Genomic DNA, 21,011 nt, shown 5'->3' on the forward strand with positions numbered 1-21,011 from the left:
GTCTTTCAGAGGTAGAGGAATTCAAAATTCTTCCAGGCTCAGAGAATTTCTGTGGCGTAGGATGACCACGATGAAGCAGGAGTGAAAGTAACTGGAAATAAGGAGCTCAAGGAATTGAATGAAAGTCTAAGATCTAGTTTAGAACACCCAACTTAAGGGGAGGAACCGAGGTAAAAGGGAACTGGGAAGCCATAGTTTATCTATGTTTCTTTTGATTTTTAACACAGAAATTATTTACTAGTTAAATTCTTTAACTTTTCCTCAGAAAAACTTGAATCAGAAAAACCCAATTGTTTGTTATTTGCCGAGTACGTTTAGATCCTATTATTATCATCATTTTTCTGATGAGGAAACTAAGACTTAGCAAAGGTAAGTAAACTAGTAAGAAGCAGAGGTGGAACTAAAACCCATACGATCTGACATCTGTTACTCTTAATATTATAGTGGGCTAATTAATCATTTAGATAGGAATAACATCTACCTCACAGAGACAGAATTACAGATTAACAGTAAAGTCTAGAAGTGATTGAGTCTTATTAACTCCCTCTGCCCCAAAGTCAGATATTTGTTTATGAATGTGTGTATGGGTTTATGTTTATATATACTCATTTATTGGCTAACTCATTCTAGAAAGACCTTCCTAAGTGTTCAATGAATATGTTTGTATGAGTCTGAACACACTGAACTACAAGGACTGAATTTGATAATGCACAGGCACAGAAATAATTATATTCAGAAGGATAAACTTTCACAAAGCTTTAATTTGTCTAAACAAAAAAAAACCATACAGCACTTTCTCTGTGTGTAGCAATGTTCTAAGCAAATTACTCATTCTTCATTAACTCATTAGTATAATGTAATAAGCATAAGCAATATCAAAGAATTGGAAGAATATGAACAATAAGAACCCCTAAATGTTTTTTTAATAAGAATTTTCTCTGATGCATACCTGGAGTTTTACAGTTGAAAATAATAGGGATAAAGAGAGAATGTAAAGGTGAGCTTTGCTAATTATTAGTGGATAGGTTTGGATCATGGGGGTCATGAGGGAGGTTTATGGAAAAAGGAGAGTGAACTATGCTGATAACAATTATTCATTATTTGCAATAAGACCTAATAGAGCAAACAATAGCTTAATCAATATCTCCAACTTTTTTTCAATATTCCAAAAGTGTAAAATTAGGTTTCAACAATATCTGTTTTCTTTTATTTACTTGAGTCCTTTTAAATCTTCTAAAAATTTTTTCTAATGCAGTGAGCTAGGACGCCATCGTTTTTGTCTGTCCAGTACATTCTCCCAACATCGCCCTTAGTAGCAGATGGGTTTCTCTGGCCAAAGAGAGTGGACATGTGAGGCATGTCTGGCCAATCATGATCCCTCACATTTTGGGCATTGGTGACTTTCATGGTGGTGCCCATGTGATCCAAGCAGAGGCAATCAGCATCCTGACTGATGTTCAAATGACAGGAATGAGTTTCATTTCATGTTTTCCATTAAGTCAGTAAGCGAGGAACATGTGATTCTGTGGCTACTTAAGAACATCTTTACCAGCAGCATGGATAAAGCCTGCCACCACTAGGAGGAACTGAGGCCACCAAAGATGGAAGCTGATTCTGGAGATGGAGAAAGTGGAAAGAGAATTGAATGAAACTAAAACAGTTGGTACCCTTAGATCAAGCCATAACTGCAATCCACTCACTTCTCAAAGGCATGACCAACAACTTTCCAAGTTAGTTTGAATTGTTTTTTGGTTCTCACCATTCAGAGAGTCATCACTAATATGTCAGACTTGGATCAAAAGAGCTGGTTTCTAATTCCAACTATTTGGGCAATCTTGGGCAAATCACGTCTTCTCCCTTGGTCTGAGACTCCTTACCTGTAAAATGATTGAAATGAACTTGACCTTAGGTCTTATCTATTATTCCTGATTCTACAATATAATTAAATTATATAAGATATAATTAAGTTAAAATGACTATTTCCCACGATATCCTAATTTTGCTCAAAGATCACTCCTTTTCTAACCATTTCCCGATTCTATCTCTGTATTACTCCTACATAATGGTATCAACAGGGAAGAAAGGGTGTACAAAAGGAAAGTGTAAGCTGTGGTATTTTGCAGGGTTTAATTTTTGACTTGGCACTGTTTTTATGAAAATATGCACTGTAGGTAAGTTATCTAAGTAAAACTTATTGATTCTCTATAGAAACAATCCAAGTACATTTATGTTTATAACTAAAGTTTATGTTAAAACTTTTATCCAAACACAAAACCACAATAAAGTCTATACCAATTAGATTTGATTCAGAAAAGTTTATTAAACACTTATCCTGATGAGAAAATAATTTACATATCATCCAAACTGGGTCTCTTTAGGTCTTGTGCTTAGCGCTTTGCTCTGCACATTAAACACTCAATAAATGTTTGTTAAATTAAATTAAAGGAGTTGCTTTAACTGCAGCTCACATGCCCTTCCATGATTAATGAATCATCACTAAGTGAGAAATTAATGAGTGTGCTCTGCGCATCAGGAAACAAAAATGTGTTCTGTTTTGGAGAGGGACAAAATTTCACAGCAGGGGAAGAAGAGAGGCAACTCCAGGAATTAACAAGAAAAGAAGCTTGCAATTACAGCTTCTGACATGTGGATAGACTCAAAATAGCTGTCGAAATCACTATCTGTGAGCTGTCACACACACTAGCTTCAAATTAATCAAGACTTCACAAATCCCTTCCCCTTACAGTTAGAAAGCAACAAAGGATGGAAGAATCTATCCAGGACAGCTCCAAAGCAGAGACAACTCTGAAGTTCAGATTTCTCACTGCTGCCATGTTTCCAGGCCCTCTGCCCACATTTTTCTTCCTCTTTCCCATAATCAAAGAACCAGAGCACACAGGGAAGATCAGACAGTAAAACCAGGCTGAAAAAAACTGAGTGAAAAGAGGAGGCAACTAAAGATAGATCCCAAAGTATGAAAAGGGAATAATTCTGATTCCACACTGGGCATGTTAGGGAATTACGGCAAACGGAGAAATCTAAGCGATCAGGCAGTTCAAGGCAGGAAGATCCCAGCAGCTAAAGGTGGGACATAATTATTAGTGGGAAGCACATGCAGGCAATAAGAAGTCTGAATAAGTAAGCAAATGGGAAAGGATACAAAGGCATCCAGAAGTCTGGTATTAGGTAGAATTGGGCAAGATTCAGGGAGAAGAACAAGTCATAGAGAAATTTAGCAGGAAGGAGACAGGGAAAGGTCACATTTTTGTTCAAAGGCTTGACAACACCCTTTACTGCAAATGGGGCACAAGAAAGGGGCAAGGTCTTCCACATGGGATGGCTTGACACTGAGTCAGCAAGTTACCGTCTCAAGGTTCATTACTATTTCTCAGCTATGAACAGAATTGGTCTTGGTCCTGGACCAGTGGAAAAATGATGAAGACAGTGTGTGCCAAGTGTCTATCAGGGAGGGAACATTTCACTAGTGCCATTTCCTTTTTTATTTTCTTCAATTATTTTATTTGGGAGCCAGATGGGGGAAAAAAAATCACACAACTGAAACAGCCACTGTACTTCTGCACCATATAGCTATTTCCCTCACATTTGACCACTTGGCTTTGTAGCATAGCTTTTCCATGATTTGGCTGTTACTGATAGCACCAGGCTCTGATGAAATATTAAGTGCTGTGAACAGACACTACATACAGAATTAGCGGCCTTGGAAAATAATGAGCAGACTTAATGAAAGGAAGAAATAAGCAAGAGAACCTGGATTTCAGAATCCTGGCAAAGTAGCTCCAGGGCCCTCTCAGAGCACTTAAGTATCTCCACATGTATGAAGGAGTCACTATTGCTTCTCGTGAACTCCTTGGATGCTGCTGAGTGTGGTCCCTGGAAATGAGAGACTTTGGTTTTCACTCAGAATAACTCGCTGATTACTGGTTAGAAAATTAAACCAGTGACTTCTTTTTCAGTTTCCTATTCCCCAATTTTTCACTAGTATCCTCTGGCCCTCCTTTCCTTTTAAATCTGATAAAATACAGTGCTCGATAATTTCCTCTGGAAGACTGTCCTTCCTCGGTATCAGTAACCAACAAACATGCGTGGCTGCATTTTTTGGCCAAGGGATGGATGGGGATAGAATATAGTTTTCAGATTTGACATCGACTAACATTGACATTACAATACAATGGCAATTAAATATAATTGTGAAAAATAGAATAATGATCGACTGAGACAAATTCCTCCTACACTTGTCAATTAATTATAGTCTAACAAGTTTCTCCTTTGCTACAAAGTTATATACACCCACAGCAACCTTCACACAGTCAGGGACTTTTTCGTATTGAAAGTTTAAAAATCCATGTGAACGAGTTTTCTTCAATTATAATGGGATTGACTTACTTTTTTGTAGTAAGATGCAGTCATCTTAACATTTTTAAAGGTTATAATCTTTATTCTTTCCTGATTAGGACATGATACCCTCATGAGGATTTGATTTGGTTAAAATGATTATGACTTATGTTAATTTTATGACTCTCAACTCTAAAAGTGAGGCAGAAATTTAAATCCACAATTTTTAAAAAAATACAGACAATATGGGACGAAAGAAAACTTGTTAAATTGTATACCAAAGTAACTGCTAAAAAGAAACTATGAACACATAACATAGGATGTTGTAACAATTAGGGTTCACTCTTGTCAACAGGTTATTTTCTCCATTTATGATTTTAGGTTTTATAACGTAATCATCAGGCCAATAATAGCTAATCAGATAAGAATCTGCTGTATAAATAAATCAAATAAAATTCAAAAATAAAAAGCTAATCAGGGCATAAAATAAAGTTAAAATGTTTTACCAGCCTTATAAACATTTGTGCTGCTGGATTTTTCACTAGTTGAAAGCAACAGCCTATTAGGTAGCTGAATATAGAGTATGTTAGAATTGCACCATATGCTGTTTCAAAGAAACATCTGACTTAGCTAAGAACATGCTTTTGATTTATTAGTTGACTTCTGTGCAGACATATATGTGATTTCTTGATTCCTTTATTTGTGTCACACTTTTGATGCAATCAACCTTCATGTTCTCTTCTATTCTTCAAGTCCTGGGAGAAAATGCAATCAATCACTGAGTAAATGTAGTAGGGTAACAGCCCTTTCTCGAACATGATTTTCCTTTTTTACCCTGCTGTTTTAAAAAATATATTTTTGAAAGAGAAAATAAATGAAGTGATTTAGTGGTAATCTTCCTTTCTGCACATTTTCAAATTTGGGCTGCATCAATTTGTCAATTTTGATATTGGAAATTGATAGAAAGTAATAAAATTCCTCATACTTGTATACTAATTTGTTCCTTAAAAATAAAAGCAAACAGTTATAGTTTGTCATATCTTCCAGCGAACTAGAATTCCAAAATAAAAACGAGGTCTGAAAGACCAGACAGGCAAATGATATATGTTTGAGATGTAAGTGACAAGTCCAACACTAACAGCCAAGGAAATGTATTTTATTATGAGTTAATACTTATTAAATACATGCTGAGGAATATTAACACATTTTACCTGGATTATCACAGGTAAGGTTCCAAATAATCCATAATTCAAATGTTAGCCTTAACCACATTTTGCAGTTAAAGTAACTGAGTCTCAAGACTTAGGTCACTGCCCAAGGTCATAGAGTTAGTAAATTACAGAGCCATGATTCAAACATAGGCCACTTGGCGTCATAGTTTGCAATACTAAGTTATTCTCTCTCTTGTCAACTTTAAAACATGGTAAGTCATCTAGACTCTCTTAGCTTCTGTTTCCTAATCTCTAAAATGTGAATAATATTATCTACCTCTTCAGATATTTGGGGAAAATAAGTCAATTTGAAAAAAATGCGTGAAGAGCTGAGGGCTGTAAGGCATAGACTTTTATTTACGGACTGAGGAAGCCATAAAGACTTCTCTTTTCAGAAATGACATTTTTGAAGTGATTTGCCTAGATATTCTTTCATATATTTCATATATTTCCTGAATCCCCCAATTATTTTAGAATGAGGGCTAGAACCCAGGTGCCCAACCAACCATATTCATTCTCCTACTACCTTGAAATGGAGGCTGATAACGGTCATCATTGCCGGTCTACATCGCTCTCCAGCACATTCCTGGTGGTTTTCCTGTCTTCTCTTGGCTCTCTCATGGGACATAATCTCATGGTGGGTTTTGTGGTTTTTCATAATATATCCACTCCAACGTGCCCACTTCTCTCAAGCATATTTTTTTCCTTCATCCACCATCTTCCAGGCCAACTCAGGCATTTCTAACTTACTGAGAGTTGCCCATTGTTTTTCTAGGTCTCTAAAAGTCACCGCAGTAGCACACATGCCCCATGTCTAGAGTCTTTGCTAGGGTGTTAATCCTTATTTCCCAAGAAAGTGCCCCCAAGTTAATAAATTCTTGCTTATTCAGGTTTACATTCTGGTCCATTGACCAAGCACTCTTAAAAATACAATCTGTAGTTATTGGCCTGGCAGCCAGGAGAGGCAGTGAGGGCTGAATCTGACCAAGGCACCAATTGCCCTGTGGGGAGAGGCTTCTGCAGCATCTTCCAGCACAGCTGAAGTGCCAGCTCTTTCTACTGAAGGGAAGGGAGGCCACCTCTGCACATCTAGAGGGTTCAGAAGGGTTGTAGAGTCAATAATCCTCAGGAACACCCAGAGAGCCCTCTCCCACTTCTCAGAACTCCTAGTTTTTCCTACTAGGACTCTGACCTTCACGTAACAGATCTGCCTTGGCTGAGGGTTCAAACATCTCAGCAACTCTCCCAATTAATTCTTCTCTCTGCCATTTGACTATACCTGCCCTTTAAATACGCTAAAACCACCCAGGCTCTCTAGTTTTTACACTCAGCAGTTATCCATTTGTTAATGGCAGGCCATCTTTCATCCTTCTTCAGCAGGGCCTCATTTCAGTATACTGGGTTGGCCAAAAAGTTCATTTGGGTTTTTCCGTAAGATGTTATGGAAAAACCCAAACGAACTTTTTGGCCAACCCAATAGCAGTAGCCAGCCAACTCCACTGTCTTTGTAGGCACGGTAGCCTGTTTTTTGTTTTTTTTCCTTGAACTCAGACACACTTACTTATGTTTACCAGTGTAATCAGGAGGAGGTGATATTGACTGTGTGTAGAAACAGAGAGATGGAAAGGGAAGGGACTCAGACTGTGTTTCAGATGGGTCATCCTACAGCGTATATGAAGGCTGAGGGGAGTGGGGCAGTTGAAAATGAGAAGTAGAAAACAGAGAGTGGGGAGCATGGTAGATTGAGGTAGTTCTTCCCTACTGTGACTTTCTTTCCTGTGAGTCTTCTTTGCTACTCACACACAACACTTCCCTTCTGACACTTCTGGTCACCAAGTGTGTGGAGTTTTGTTTTGTTTTTGTTTTGTTTTCCCCACAACAATTTTCTGCAACACCACATGGGTGTCCTACATACAATTTGACTCAACTCTTACACTATCTACCTAGAGGTAGTGTCAAATCTTACAGGTTAAGGGCTCCGTCCTACAAGACTGCTCCCCACCACACACACACACACACACACACATACACACACACACACACACGCCCTTCAGACCCAGGTTGTCACCTGTGCTTCTGACCAACCAGCTATAGATCAGAGGTCTAAACGACTTTCTCCTTGGGTTCTTTTGGTTCGCTACAGTAGCTCACAGAACTCAGGGAAACACTTACTTATGTTTACCAGTGTATTAAAGGATATGATAAAGGATACAGATGAACAACCAGATGAAAAAATACACAGAGCGAGGTCTGGAAAGGTCCTGGGCACAGGAGCTTCTGTCTCCATGGAGTTGGCATGCCTCACTCTCCCAATATGTAGATGTGTTTACCCACCTGGAAGTTCCCTAAACCCCATACTATTGGGGTTTTATGGAGGTTTCCTCACATAGGCATTAACAATTATTAACTCCATTTCCAGCCCCTCTCTCCTCTCTAGAGAATGGGAGTGGGGCTGAAAATTCCAAATTTAATCATGGCTTGGCTTCTCTGGTGACCAGCCCCCATCCAGGAAGCTCATTAGAACAAAAGATACTCCTGCCACCCAGGAAATTCGAAGCGCTTCAGGAGCCCTGTGTCAGGAACTGAGGTCAAAGACCAAATATTAGAACACAAGACGCTCCTAGCGCTCTCACCCTCTACGTGTAGGCACAGCGGCCTGTTTTGATCACCTGTGACCACACCTAACTCTCCCAGGCCAAATCCCTTATATCTTTAATATGGTATTTGGGATGTTTGGGGTTGACTTGGAAAAGTGGTTTCAGTCCAATCCAGCTTCCATCTCATCTAATGGCCCAAAGCTGGCTTACTTCACAGCCATGTGACCTGTGCAGGGCCCTGCCTTCAAAAGGACTCTGCTATTGCCTTCATGAAATTCTCCATCATCTCATATTTGAACTTGCAGTTTGTTTTTTTAAGTGAAGTTCAAAGTGGGACAATGGAACACACACATGAGCAGAGGAGATATAAGCAAATGCATGTCAGCCTGCACTGTTCCTTACCTCCCAATTCACATGTACTGTTTTGTGTGTCCATGTGCACTGGATTCCAGGAGACCCAGAATAAGTGAAAGTTGAGAACGACGCAAATCAAGTACACAGTAAGTGTGTTGCTTCTACAACTGAACCCCACGAGGCTATGCTTCCTGTTTGAACCAGAATTGCTTCAAAAAGAAAGAAAAACAGTGGTGTTACAAGAAACATGAACAACGAAGGAACTTTATCATATCCTTTCTTACACTAGTTCCGGTTATTAGTGAACTACTTTACATTGAAAATTATGAGACAGAAAGAATGGAAAATAACAGGACAACTCACATTCCCTTTTCTTTTCAGTCCTTGCTTACTCATCAGTAAGCCAGAGGAGAAAGTGTTGGTAAAAACTGCATGTCAAGAAGTAAAATAAAAACAATTGAGTTAGTTTTATGCAGAGTTTTCACTGTTCTGGTAAGAAAAAAAAAAAAGAGATTCAGGTACAAGTTACAAAAAAAGCATCGTGCAATTTTGGTGATTCCACATAAAAGTTAAAAGCTCTTCTATTTGCACTGAAAATAGACATTGCACAATACAAAGATGAGTGGCAAAATTCATGCTAATAATTTCAATTTTTAATTTTTCTTTACTTAGAACGACATTCAACGGCTAATGAAACATTTCGTGACAAGAGGGTGACCATAAAGGAAGGGAAAAGGCTTTATATTTTACTATCGTTAATCCTACTTTTTGAACAAAAGGCCCCACGTTTTCATTTTGGACTGAGTTCTGCAAATTATGTAGCCAGCGCTGGCCACAAGCTAGTTCTTCCCATCTCACTCATTTATTGTTGAGTGATTAAGTGAAAAGCAGGATTTGGCTACAGTTGCTCAAGTCCCAGACTGTGGCTCCAGGCCTCAAAATTCAGGGGAGCTGAGGTGCAGGCTGATTTGTAGAGAGAAAGCATATCACAGTAATTAAGAGCACCGATGCCAGAGTCGGGAGTCAGGGTGCCTAAGTGCAAATTCTGAACTGTCACCTTTATGATCTGGGACTATTTACTTAATCACTCTATGCCTCATCTTCTTCATCTGTAAAATGGGATTGTGATCATCATAATGCCTACTACATGGTGTTGTTGTGGACATGAAGTGAACTAATATCTGTAAAACACTTAGAATAGTGTCTGGCAAATAGTTGGTACTATATAAATATTAGCCATTAATACTATTTCATCAAATAGAGGGAAATAGTCTAACCTTAATCTGAAATAAAAGCCACCTACACTTTATTAAAGATTACCACTATTTTTAAAAAGTCTGTATGACAACACAGAAATATTTGCCTTCATCAAACACTACTTAAACATACTTGGATATAGTATAAGATTTTGATAGGTGAGCAAGGATCCATCATGATTACTCCCCAAATGAGCACTTTCTGGTCATCTTAAGCTTATGATTAACATGCTCAGACACTGCTTCAGGTAATCAGCTGATAGCCAGATAGCAATAATAGGTACATTATTGCTATACTGGGTTTGAGCTACAATTACTTGGAAATGAGGAGGATGTTATAAAATTGTATTTCCTAAATTATATGTTTATTTGGTAATTCACAAGCCACATAGAAAAAAATTACTCAGGACAAAGCTAGCTGAAACAAATTTGCTTTAATGTATCCTAGAGACTCAGCAATGTTTGGAAGATCCAGGCACACAGATCATACATTATACTGGTGTAACACAACTTGGAAGTTTCAATACTACAGAGGATAGAGTCTGAACTTAGATAGAACTGGGAAGTAATGTTTGTAATTATAAAGACCTAAGTTCTCATTTCTCTAAACAGCTATGAAACGCTTCCGTGTTCCAAATCCCTGTGGAAGCACATGACTGTAAGAAGGAAATAAGTACCCAATCTCAATAATTAAAAATACCACTGCAACGTTTATCTTTAAAGAAAGCTTTGCACGCTGGGAAAAGAAAGATTTCAACCTGCTTCTAAGTATAATAATCTTTAACAAGATATTCACAAAATTATTTTATTAGAAAACCAAAGCATACATTTTTCCTTTTTAGTTAATTCTATTCTCCTGCAAAATTCCCTGGGATTTTTGACTCTTTCACTCCTGTTCATATTTTTGCTTCTTTATGGTTTTTCTCCTCTCCTAGTACTCAAGCTACCTAAAGGCAAGTGCTTTCTCATAAGTGTTCGTATCCTTCCAAAGTGTAATATATGTAATATACCATCACACATGCAGTAAAAATCTCGTGTCATTGTCATTGGATTAGTGAAACTTAGTAGGATTTTACTAACGATAAGAATAATTTTAAAATGATGGAATTTGCAAGGAGTAAATATAGAAATCATAGATTTTATATTATCTTTCTGTAATGATGGCTGAAAAGAACACCTTGAAATTATTAAACCTAAGTTGACTATTATAAAACAAAGCACTTAGAGATGGTATAGCAAGAGCAAGCCTTACATTCTTTCTGGGCTACTTTTCTCTTCAGAAGTTCTTGGAATCAAAGTGGGTAAACCTAAGCCTCTACAATTCTGGATAACGTTGAAGCCCAGCTAAGCAGCACTAACCTTTGATATTCATTTGCCTTGGTGTTTGGGTCTAATCCAAAGTATTTACAGGCATGTGGCAATTTACTCATAGAACTGTAGAAATTTAGAACTAAAAGAGTTCTCAAAATTTATCTAAGCCATACTCTTCAAAGTCACATGACCTACTGAGGCCCTCAAGAATTCTGCCATTTGTCTAAGAGCACTCAACTCAATATATATGGTGGACATAAGTGATCAAGTCTCCTTAATGCTAAGTTCAGGTCTTGTAATTTTACAGCATCACCTTTATCCGACTTTCAGGGAATTTCTATGACCCAGAGATAATCAGGAGCAATGTTTCTAAAATGAGTCGCAGGAGGAGCAACACACTAATCAAGAAACTCAGGAAGGATGGGGACTTCTGGATGCGTTCCAGGCTGTTGAGAAATTATGTGAAATTCCAGTGCACCTATATACACCTTTACTCTACTCCCTACACTTCTGGGGGATGCAAGAATACTGGCTGCAGACCAGTCCCGAACTTCTGATGTAATGAGTGAATCGCTCTTGTTCGGAACAGCTTATCATGGTTTCAGAGGCTTCTTTTTGAAGAAATTTCCTGCCTCTAAGACTGACTGCAGTGTTCTCAGGTTGAGACTTGTGGGCTCGGGATGGACGCTGAGGATGATAAGGTTAAAGGTGTCAGGGTAAATTACTGCCATATATTTTTTCTCTTTTCCTCACTGACTACCTCTGTTATGGCAGTAAGATATACAGCACAAATACTTAAATACATGCAGAAAGGAGAGAGATTTTACAAGGAAATGACTTCAGGCTTATTCCTCTAGCACTGGTATAGAATCTATCTGCCCTAGAGGTGGAGGGAGTATCAGCTCCTAAATTATGAGACCAGAATTAACCAGAAGAAGAGCCAAATTTAGCCTCCCTTATGGATGTAATTATGTTACTGCAGAAAACCTGCAGACATAGAAAAGATGGCTTGAAAAATATATATGGAGACCCAAGTGTTTAAGTATAGCATTGAGTTGAAACTGCAGTCATGCAAACTTGGCCTTCAGAATCCTAATCCATTAAAACCAAAAGGAAACAAGGAATCTTTGAGGACATGTCAAACAGATGAGAGGATAAGAAACCGAGGCTCATGACAGTTAAGAGACCTTCCAAAGGTCACACAACTGTCAGGCAAACCAGAGTCAGGCCTCTGTAGGTATTTCGTATTTGTAATTGCTTGCTTAATACTGTTGTGAAACAGAAGTTCAACCCCTAAATTTGAGAATCAAAATGTACACTGCTTGAATCTATGGATTGGAGAGTTTTGAGACATGTCAAGGACATGAGAAAGGCTACAGGAAAGGGGATTACATATTTTCCTTTTGTCATTATTCAATGAGCTCTCCATTCCTCCATGGCCATTGCTTTTGGCTAGGTATGAGCTGTGGAAACATTTTTCCTGGATTCATCTATTCCCTGGAAAGGAAACTCAGTCTGGCTTAAGAGAAAAAGTTCCTCTCCAAGTAATGATAAATTGTCTAAATTGAAAGCTCACACCATAAACAAATTTGAACAGTACAGACATCTTACAAAATTAAATTTCCATCTAGTGCACTTGAATGATGTTTTGAGAAAAACAGAGGATAATATTTTAAGCCCTGCTTCATATGACTCCCTTCCATAGTACTATTTTTAAGGTCCACTCCCAGGTAACTGAAAACACAATCATAATGCTTTTCTGTTCTTTATTTCTATAGACTCTATTTTTAGTGAAATACTTAACGTGCTTTGAGTATAACCACTAATAGTATTGTTTTTACAAGGAAATAAAAAGGCCTACAAATTTTGATACTCTTGCAGTTTTACTGAACCTAAATATAAACTGAACACGTCTTTGAATGTGTTAAGAAATTTAACCACACGAAATGTTCTCCGTGTATTTCTATTTTTCTTTTGCACTTCACTGGAACTAAATTTCGTATTTCCCCACAATCCATACAATCAGATTCTGTTTCAGATTCACCGGAATATTACCTAATAGTTCCGTTCTATAGTTTAAACTAAGAGGTAGGTGATTGAAACTACTATCAAAAAACTCAAGAATCGATGTTTTTCTTAAAAATATTCATAATGTTTTTACATAACTATAACCAGGCTCCAAACTACCTTTCTAATTTTATCTCCGACTATTCCTCATCCTGCCCAGCTCTAGACGGTGTGACGTGGTGTTTTCTTATCTGTGTCTCATGCTTTTCCACCTCTTTTGCTCAGATTCCTTCCTCTAAGAGCCATGCACCTAAATCCTACCCAGCCTCCGAGGGTCAGATCAGATGCCTTCCTGGCACCCTGGCATTTCCTAGTACCCCTGATCAGGATTAATCTCATCTAGCTGTGAACTCTTGGAGCCCTGCCCTTTCTTCCAGCTGCACCCATCACCTTTGCCTTATAACATGGGTCCTTAGGGAACAATTTATTATAGTTGTTAAGAGGAAAAACTCTAGAGTCACACAAACTGGGTTAAAATCTTGCCAGTATGTTGTTAGTCAACTGGAGATCTTGGGTATGTCCTTTATTTAACCTCTCTTAGCTCCAATTCTATTACTTATAAAATGGAGATAATTATAATACCTATCTTATAGAGTTGTTGTAATAATCTAAGATAATATATATATAAAATAATTTGAAAGGTGCCTCATAGCCTAGTAAGTGCTCAGTAAATGTAAGCTACTATCAGTATTCTTATTATCATCGTTTGCAGTGGAAAGAGCTTCCACTAATAAGTGGGAGACCTACAAATTTGCCTTAACGTTCCAAGTGTTTTTTTTTTGTTTGTCATCTGTACTGAAACAGTATTAGCTATCTATTGCTGCATAATAAATTACCCCCAAACTTAATGGCTTTAAAAAATATTTATTACCTCATAATTCTATGGATGAGGAATCTGGGTGAGGTTTAACAGTGTCCTCTGGCTCAGTATCTCTCAGAAGGCTGCAGTCAAGGTGTTCACTGGGCCTGTAGGCATCTCAAGGTTCAACTAGAGAAGGGTCCACTTCTAAGTTCATGTTCTGGTCCTTGGAAGGACTCAGTTCCTAACAAGCTACTGGACTGAGGGTCTTGGTTCCTTTCTGGCTGTTGGCCGGAAGCTGCCCTCAGTTCCTTGGCCTCTGTAAAGGGCAATATAACATATCACAATTTTATTCATCAAAACAAGGTAGAAAAAGTGAAACAGAGATAGCGTGAGCAAGAGGGAAGTCACAGGTCTTCTACAACCTAATCCCGAGATGATATCCTATCACCAGTGTCCTACTGCATTCCTTGGGAGTGTCACCAGATCCAGCCCACACTCAAAGGGACAAGATTATACAAGGGCATGAATACTATGTGGTGGGGGTCACTGAGGGCCTCTCTAGGCTGCCTACCACTCCTTATAAAGTTATTGTGGGAATTAAATGGGACTAATGTATCTGAAATCCATTGTAGAGTGCTTAGCCCATAGCAGCTATTCAACCTGATTCTCTCTTCCTCACTAGAATAAAAGTTCTTGAAAACAAGGACATTGCTCAGTGAGCCCTGCAGTACCTTAGCACTCTGCGAAGAAGACATGGCTCTTACCAACCACTGGAAGAATAGATGATAAATGATACTGACAAAAATGTTCACAATTTAGTTAATATCGTCTCCATTTTCAGAAAGTACAGCCCATGTACCTCTCATCAGCGATTCTTTTTTTTCTTTTTTTTTTGGCTGCATTGGGTCTTCGTTGCTGTATGCGGTTTCTCTCTAGCTGTGGTGAGCGGGGGCTACTCTTTGTTGCAGTGTACGGCCTTCTCATCGTGGTGGCTTCTCTTGTTGAGGAGCATGGGCTCTAGGCACGTGGGCTTCAGTTGTTGCAGCACACGGGCTCAGTAGTTGCAGCACACAGGCTCTAGGGCACACAGGCTTTAGTAGTTGTGGCTCGTGGGCTCTAGAGTGCAGCCTCGGAAGTTGTGGCACACAGGCTTAGTTGCTCTGCATCATGTGGGATCTTCCCGGACCAGGGATCAAACCCATGTCCCCTACATTGGCAGGTGGATTCCCAATCATTGCACCACCAGGGCAGTCCCAGGGATTCATTCACAGTACAAGAGTGTGGTAGGCAGAATAATGGTCCCACAAAGATGCCCTTACCCGAACCCCCAGAACCTGTGAATAAGTTACATGGCAAAAGGGACTTCGAAGATGTAATTAAGGATCTTGAGATGGGAGATTGTCCTAGATTATGGAGGTGGATCTAATTTTATCACAAGAATACTTAAAAGCAGAGAACCTTCCCTGTCTGTAGTCAGAGAAAGAGACATCACTGCAGATTAGTTAGAGAGCTACAACACTGCTGGCTTTGAAGATGGAGAAAGGCGTCCATGAGCCAGAGTGTGTGGACACCTCTTAGAATCTGGAAAAGACAAGAAAATGGACTTTGCCCTAGTGTCTCCTGAAAGGAATACAGCTCTACTGACAACTTGATCTTACCTTGGTCAAATCAATGATGGACTACTGACCAATAGAACCATGAGATAATACATTCATGTTGTTTCAAGCCATATGTTTGTAGTAATATGTTACATTTAGCAGGTAACAGAAAAATAATACATAGAGAAAATATGTCAGTTACTCAGGAGAGGGATCGTACACAAGTACTCTCTAAATGTTTAATGAATATATATCATTCTATAACATAAGATATTAAACATCATTGAAAGCTAAAAAATCGCTAGTTAGATATCACAATTACAAAACACTGGGCTATTTATTTGTTTTTATCACTGTATTATAAGGACATTAGCTATTATCAAAAGTAATGAGAACATAAACTATTGTGTTTTAACTTAACCAACACTTATAGAATATTTGCTATGTGGTAGACAGTACTATAGACATTTCATAAACACAAACTCATTTGGTTCTATTGACCCTAAGAGATAGTTACTATTATCATCCCTGTTTTACAGACAAAGAACAGACTCAAGGTTAAGAGTGCACAGGTAGTAAGTGGCAGAGCCAAAATTCAAAGCCAAACACTCTGTCTCCAGAGTCCATGCTCTTAACTACCAGTTATGCTTCTTCTAAAATCAGAACCTTATATATTCCCAATAAATTGCTTTGGATACATTTGGGGATTTAAGCTGCGTTTTTTCCATTGTATGTATTTGGGGTTATTTTTCCCTATTCATTCATTCAACAATTACGAAGCACCTCCTATTTCTTGGGCACAGAAGAAAAGAGAAATAAAACAACAAGCTTCCCCTTAAAGCGTCCAAAGTTCAGTGACAAGAGACTGACATGTAAATAGGCAATGATGAAATAGTATAATAAATTCATGCAAGCAAAAGCATCTCTTATTCCCTATCAATGAGTTCATGATTTAGGAGAAAAGACGAGTGCTTAAATAAGCACACCTTGAATGCAACAGTGGAAGCACCTAACTGGTGTTAAGAGACATAAGGAAAGGAATAATATTTGCAGGAACTGGTGTCAGGGGGAGACAATGAAGGGTTTGAAGAAGAGTAACAATGTGTGGAGTTTTGTACTTCAGAAAGATTATTCTGGTGAACAGGGAGGAGAGTAAGCTTGAATGGTGATAAGGAGGCCACGAATTTGTTAGGAGATAAAATGCAGAGAACATGAGGGCTTGAATTAAGGCAATGGCAGCAAAGATTATTAGAAGAGGGTACGGTTTGGAGTAGTATTAGAAGGCGTTATGGCCAGAGACCCAGCATCTGCCATGTCTCCCTCCAGGAATAATAATAGCAAAAGAGAACAGTGAGAAGTTAGAAATGGTGGATGTGTAAATACTAGGCAGAGGAATGGCAGCAGGGGGTATTTGGAGCTTGTGTCTTGGTGCCTTTCTGAGGAATTTGGATGTTAACGTGGGGCAACTAGAGTCTGGACAAAGTGTTTAAAGTGTTTGATCAGGTAGCACTAGAAAGTAACACCAACAGGAAGACGGAGGAGAGGCTGCAGTGGAGAAATTAGAGGCTGGGAAAGGAGACAGCATTGTGGTGTTTTAAAAGGAAAAATTTAGGGCTTCCCTGGTGGCACAGTGGTTAAGAATCTGCCTGCCAAGGCAGGGGACATGGGTTCGAGCCTTTGTCCAGGAAGATCTCACATGCCACAGAGCAACGAAGCCCATGTGCCACAACTACTGAGCCTGTGCTCTAGAGCCCACGAGCCACAACTACTGAGCCCACGTGCCACAACTACTGAAGCCCGTGCACCTAGAGCCCGTGCTCTGCAACAACAGAAGCCACCGCAATGAGAAGTCCGCGCACCGCAACAAAGAATAGCCCTCGCTCGCCGCAACTAGAGAAAAGCTCACATGTAGCAACGCAGACCCAACACAGCCAAAAATAAAATAAATAAAATAAATAAATAAATAAAATTTTATAAAAGGGAAAAATTTAACTTTCAGTTTTTATTTCACAGAGACTGAATTTACAAAAAGGAAACATTCCTTTTTTACAATAAACTACTGTTTTTAAAAGTTGAATTGTCACCAATAATTATAGCTAGCAACAGCTCATGTGGAGGCCCTTTTCTAGTACTTCACATATAGTGCCTCATTGAATCCTCAAGTGTTATTATGACTTCAGTTAATAATTCAGTTACCTAACCAGGGAGGTTAGGTAACTTGTCCAGGTCGTCCAGTAACTGGTAAAAGGCAGAATATAAATCCACACATTGTGATGCCAGAGCCTGAACTCATAGTCACTACATCACTAAAGCATGTTTAGTAAATCCAGACGTTCACAAATTGTTTCTACAATGTTGTGGTTCAGAGCGTGCAGAGGCCCTGGAATCAGACCATGTAGATTCAAATCCTCATTCTACCACTTAATAGCCGTGAGAAGTTACTTCCCCACTCTGTACCTGTTTCCCTATCTGTAAGTGGGGATAAAAACAGTACTTGTCTCCTAGGGCATTTCTGAGGACTAAGAGTAAATGAAGAAAAAGGGTTTAGAATAGTGCCTGGAACATATGACACAGATGATAAAATTTACCTGTTATTATAAACATTATTATTCTATCCTAAAGTACTGAGAGTACTGATAAGAAATGATGGATATACTGCATGGACCCAAGTATGACCTGCGGTAGGTAGACTAACCTCCCCTAAAAATGTCCATGCACTAATCCCTGGAACCCATGAATATGTTACTTCACCAGGGCAAAAGGGACTTGAAGGATGTGATTAAGTTTACCGACCTTGCCATGGAGAGATTATCCTGGATTATCTAGGTAGGCTCAACTTAATCAGAGTCTTAAAAAACTGAAATTAGAGAGATGAAACAACAGATGAAAAGGTAAGAGAAATCAGAAGGATGAGAGGATCTCAACCTACCATTGCTGGCTTTGAAGATGGAGCAAGAGGGCCACAACCTAAGGAATGTGAGTGGCTTCTAGAAGCTGGGAACATCTCTCAGCCAACAGCTGGCCAGGAACCAGGGACTTCAATACTACCATAGCAAGGAACTGAATCTGGTCAACAATCTGAATCAACAAAAAACCTGATTCTTCCCTAGACCCTCTAGAAAGGAACACAGACCCGTGGACACCTTGATTTTAGTCCAGGGAGACCCAAGCTGGACTTCCGACTACAGAAACGTAAGATAATGTACTGGTGTTGTTTTGAGCCACTAACTTTGTGGTAATTTGTTACAGCAGCAGTAGTAAAGTAACATAAGATTTATGTTTACCTTTTTCCTAAAAGACTCAAATATATTGATTTAAGAACTCTGTAATATGTTAAAATAAATTTAAGTTTTTAAAGTCAGCAATTTTAAACTACGTTGGGGCATAAATCAATGTTGCCTTTCCATTTCTATTATTAAATTCCTTAGAACCTAAAAGTTGCTGAAAGGCTAAAAGAAGGTATCATAAATAAGATGCTATTGTAATTTTTTCATCTTTTCTTTCTTTTCAAAGGTGAATAGTCAAATTTAATTTTTTCTTGAGTTCTCATAATTAACAGATGAATTAAGTATACTTTGATTTTTTACTAATATATTTTAAGTCCATAGTCAAGTCCTAGCAAGACTCTTCATTAAAATGTCAGCAGGAATATATAAATTCTGGGTTTAAAACAATGTGTTGAATTTACAGAGGTAAAGCACTTACTCAATGGCAAAATACACTCTGCCTTCGTTATTATGTACTTTTTCACTGTCTCTGAATTGATAACCACTAGCTCCAAGAGAGTAAGGGCCGTGTCTGAGTGTTAACCTTTACATCAACACTGCTTAGCAATACCCCTGGCCCCCGGCAGGCTTTTATTAAATAAATGAATGAAAAATAAATATATTTTTAAAGCAAATATAAAGAACTGGAAACAAAGTTTCCCTGAAACCTCAGCTTACTAGCTCATTGGAAAACTAAAAAAGTTCACTATATCTAGAGATTAAATGGTAAAACCCAGAACCTATGTGAAACATTTTCAATAGAAATTTTAAATGTTCTACACGTTTTGCCCTCTTAATCAGATTCCTTAAACATAATTCAAATTTCTCAATAGCTTGGTATCTTTTTTATTATCCACGGATATCGTGACGCTCACGTGACAAACATAAGACTCCATGAATTAGAAACTGCTTTCTGAAAATGTCCCCTATGTTAGTTATTTTTTTGGTCCCTTTTTCTCCCTTTCATAAAAATTAAGTGAAGCACAGTACAGATGTAGGTCCACCCGAGAAGTACAATATGGTTGCCTTCCTTCACAATTGCTACATGAAAGACTTGGTCTTCTTCCAAGAGCTAGAACAGCCCTATCCAACATAAGTGTAACGGGAGCCACATATGTAATTTTAAAATTTCCAAAATAGTCTCATGTTGACATGTAACCAATATAACAAATGAATAGTATCCAATCTTTGCTTTTCATACCTTATCTTTGAAATCCAGTGTGAATTTTACACTTAGAGCAGATCTCAGTCTGGCCTACCCACACTTCAGGTGGCTAGTGGCTACTAGCTGGCCAACTCGAGCTCTGCAGAAACCTCCCCTTCTGTACCTAAGGGAACTACACACCCTTTCAGCTTGGAGCTCCTACTCTATATCACTTGTACTCTTGGTTCCTATAGTGGGAATTTCATTAATTGGAGAAACCATCACCATCATTCTCCGAGGCCTGAACTGAGAACTCCTTAATGTATGGAAGACAAGAAAATTCCAGGTATCTGTGGTGTTAACTGTGTTATCTTTCAGGTAAAAATGAATTTGAACAGTATTAGACTTCACTGCGAAATGTTCTTTTATCTTGTCTATAATGTTTTAAATTCTGAATAACAAGTGTTCCACGAGATAATTAAAAAAAAACCAAAAAACCAAAAAAACCCAAAGCTTTCTTGCATCACCGCTTCTACAGGATGAGCTCTCCAATGTCTACCAATACAGCTATTGTAGGACTGATTGCTCCTGGCGAGAAGGCGGGGCAGGGGAGACAGGAGCTCAAACGTTTTTAAGACCTACTGTGTGCAGGAAACTTTACGCACCTGACTTCATTCAAACCTTAGAGCAAACCAGCCCGACAGTGCCATCCATGAGTAGGCAGTGGCGATTCTCAACGCCGGCTATACATAATTGCCTGGTGAACGCTCAAAAAATACCTTCCGTCGGGCCCCAGTCCTAGAAATCCCCCCTCACTTCCCCAAAACTGGGCGACCTGGCTGTCGGTGTTTCTAAGAGCTCTGGGGTGAGTCACACCGACCCTGCGGCCGGAAGCTCACGGCCCCCAATGCTGCGAGCGCGTCCATTTCGCCCGGTAGGGCCTCCCGAGCCGCGGTTTTGCAGGGTGGATGGCCGACTAGACGGGCCCACCTGCCTCCCTGAGCCTGCAGAGGCCAACAAGCCCTGCCCCCCGCCACCCCCACCCCTACGGC

At 39.0% G+C, this 21,011-nt stretch overlaps 1 long non-coding RNA gene across 4 annotated transcripts; it reads right to left on the bottom strand.

Moving 5' to 3' along the window:
• Positions 1–814: 814 nt before the first annotated feature.
• Positions 815–20,928, bottom strand: LOC102984125 (uncharacterized). Of its 4 annotated transcripts, none has more exons than XR_003683371.2 (6): positions 20,625–20,928; positions 14,021–14,267; positions 8,879–8,943; positions 8,564–8,724; positions 1,760–1,877; positions 815–1,614 (listed from the first exon to the last, which is right to left on the bottom strand). It is a non-coding gene; the product is annotated as an uncharacterized lncRNA (long non-coding RNA). The 4 variants fall into 4 exon arrangements; XR_008619465.1 differs by lacking the exon at positions 20,625–20,928 and adding an exon at positions 14,811–15,143; XR_002892258.3 differs by lacking the exon at positions 14,021–14,267.
• Between the last annotated feature and the right edge of the window lie 83 nt (positions 20,929–21,011).

This window comes from Physeter macrocephalus, chromosome 15 (genome assembly GCF_002837175.3).
Source record: "Physeter macrocephalus isolate SW-GA chromosome 15, ASM283717v5, whole genome shotgun sequence".
NCBI lineage: Eukaryota > Metazoa > Chordata > Mammalia > Artiodactyla > Physeteridae > Physeter > Physeter macrocephalus.